Below are 3,368 nucleotides of genomic sequence, written 5' to 3'. Positions count from 1 at the left end.
CCTCTACCTCGGCCGGACCCTCTGCCGCAGCGGGAGCGACCCCAGCCCCGCCCCACCCCGCCCCGTAAGCCCTTCCAGCCGCGCCCGGAGGAGAGGCGAGGAGAGGCGGGACGATCGCCGACACCCAGCGAGATCCGCCCTCCCGAAAAGGCATCCTGTTCACCTACCGCACTCACGGATTGCAACTCAAGTGAAGAAAGGTCGCTGTCCGAGACAAAACTCAGCTAAGGAAACAGACGCGATAGTTCAGCTTCATGTTAGGACGTGCACCTGCTGGAGTGAGTCCTGGGGAGGGCCACAAAAACAACCAGAGAGCAGGAGCACCTCTCCCGTGAAGACAGGCTGGATGAGCTGGGGTTGTTCAGCTTGAAGAAGAGAAGGTTCCAGGGAGACCTTATAGCACCTTCCAGTGCCTAAAGGCGGCCCACAAGAAAGATGGAGAAGGGTTTTTTACAAGGGCATGTAGTGATTCCTATATTCCCATTACAAGGAGTAATGGCTTTAATCTGAATCAGGATGGGTTTAGAATAGGAGGAAATTCTTTCCTGTGAGGTTGGTGAGACACTGGCACAGGTTGCTCAGAGAGGTTGTGGATGCTGCATCCCTGGAGGGTGGGATGGGGCTTTGAGCAACCTGGTCTAGTGGAAGGTATTTCTGCCCATGGCAACTAGATGATCCTTAAGGTCCCTTGCAACCCAAACCATTTTATGATTCTAGGTAGGGTATAAGTTCTGTGACACAAACCTGCCCACATCTGTGTTTCTGTCATTTTACTGCTTTCAGAATGCTCAAATTCTGATTCTCACAATAGGCTTTTCCATCTACTTCAACTGAAAAAAAAATGTTGTTTTTCTTTTCATATCCTGAACAGAGTTTGATAAAAAACAAAACAAAAACAAACAGCAAAAAAAGCCCCCAAAATCAAACAAAGAAACAAACCTTGAAAAAAAAACATTCAGAGAAACCAGCACAGAATAGACATTTACTAAGTAACAGCCTGTGTCAGCATGATATTCATGACAGTTTAAGACTGTCTCAACACAGCTGTATCTGAGGCACCAAGCAGTAGAAGATTTTACATGCATCAGCCAAAGCCAGAATAGCTGCAGATGAACAGAGGAAGTTCCACTCCCCAGGGATAGATCACTGTCTGGCAACAGCTTAAGTCCTGTGCTCAGTGTGACAGCACAAAAGAGGAGTTTTGAACTATTTGTAGCCAAAACCTCCAGCTATCTTTTCTTCAGGAGCAGAGCATATAACAAAAAGGAGGAGATGTACCTCTTTACATGCACACACACTCCTTGAGCAGCTGTGCCCTCTTTCAGAATGTTGTCAAGGAGATGAAGACACATCAACAGAAATGACCTAGGGGATCATACTTTACTTTTGCTCAAAGAGAGTGGCATGGTGTGACTATGTCAAGCAGTGCTCCTTGCCCCAGAAGACATAGCTGGGAAGGGCAGGAAGAGTCAGCACATTTGGGCTGGGCTCAGTGTCATTCATTATGAACAGCATCCCAGACACAGCTATCAGCTGCCCCTCCTGATGGTCACCCACATATTTGGAGTCACTGTAGTTCCAATGGCCATCAGCAGAGCTGCTGGGAGGAAGCCTGAGCTCATGTAGTTTCCAGAACTCGCCAAAGAACTGCTCTAATCATTGAGGGCAGCTGAAAGATATCTTCACAGCCAGAACTACTGAAATCTTGATGGAATTACGCTCTGGAGAAGAGGATGCCAAACACTTGGTGGCCTTTGTGGTCTTCATTCTCCCTGAAGATATTCTACATTGTATGATAGTGGCTTCAGAATGCAGCATTTAGCATAATTAACAATGGATGACATCACCCTAAAAAGGTTTAATAATGTTTACACCCAGAGCAGCCTCCTGCAGACCTTAACAAACTGCATTTTCCCATTTGATTTCTTGGTGCACAGCACTGGATTTGGAGACGTTTGTTCTCTCTATTGCTCTCAGAGATGGAAAACATGCCTGTGGGATATTAGTGTTTGAGAAGTGGTTTCAGGATCTTTCCAAAGTAAGCAAGCAGTGTGTGCTCTGGGCCAGAAAAAAGAGCTGATCCCTTTGGCCTCACATGGCCTGACCTATGGGCCATGGCTCTGGGAGCACCAGGATAAGACTTTGCTATGACTCTGGAAGGTGATTCCTGTTCTGTGCTCTGGGGATGAAAATCTGTTTCAGGCTCATTTAATGTCCCTGTGACTGGCAAGAGGAATAGTTAGATTGCTGGAATACTTACTGCCCCGGGCAGGACAATGTGCACAAAGGCTGCTTTAGCATAATAAACTCCTATTTTAAGCTTTTTCATATCCTATGTGTAGGGTAGCACAATCCCTTTATGTTCTACCTACATATGATCACTTGCTTCTTGCAGACAAGGCATTTAAAACCATGCCAAACATCTTGGTCTAGGGTCTCTTTTTTGCAGTCAAGTCAAGCTCCAAACCTGTTACATCCTCTCTGCTCCACCATGGACTGTGCTTTGTGCAGAAGACCTGGAGAATTAGATGGAGCATGTAGGGCTCCCTTAAAATTCTGCCATATGTGATGTCTTTCCTCAGAGATACCTTGGTAGAGTCCTTCACCCTGCTGTCACCAGGCCCTGTTCATCAGCACATTCCCCTATTGTCCTGTAGGATGTAACCCTGACCACACACAGCTTTCAGTCTAAAGGATGTTTCTAAGCAGGCTGAGGTCTGTAGTGGAAACAACCTTACAGGTGCATGTATTGCTGTTGTTCAAGGCCAAACAGAAGCTCATGGGGTGAATTAGGAAATTAAGTAAGCAAACTCAGTTTTAAACATCAAGATGTCTTTAATCGTTCTCTTTCATATAGCTTCAAGGCATGCTACACTCAACACTTTTGCAAACAATAAATACAGGTACAACATTCCAGCCAAATTAACTTTTCTAACCAGCTGATTACTGACGGTTGTACAATGTAAGCTTTGCTTCTCCCTTTTAGGGGAAGACTTCTTGTTGCATTGGCTGTCACACTGCAGGCATTTTAACCTTATCATGCATAACCTCATATGCAGAAAAGTATTTGCAACAACTGAACGATAAATAGCATTCAACATACAAATATATACACATGAACCTTCATTCCTACAGTCAGCAACAGAACACATGTATTTACACAAATCCGTATGGGAATTGCACTCTTGCCTTTTAAATGACTTTAAAATACCTTCACAGATACACAATAACAAGGATTTTAGTAATATTTTACAGTAACATGGCACAGAACTTAAATAGCAAAGTTTCTTTGTTCTGGGCTTTATGAATATGGAAAAGTATTTTCCTGTTCCTGTATTGACAATGTAGTTCTGCTGTTTCAGCTCCAT

The sequence above is a fragment of the Haemorhous mexicanus genome, chromosome 3 (assembly GCF_027477595.1).
Source record: "Haemorhous mexicanus isolate bHaeMex1 chromosome 3, bHaeMex1.pri, whole genome shotgun sequence".
Lineage (NCBI taxonomy): Eukaryota > Metazoa > Chordata > Aves > Passeriformes > Fringillidae > Haemorhous > Haemorhous mexicanus.
This window is presented reverse-complemented; position numbering follows the sequence as displayed.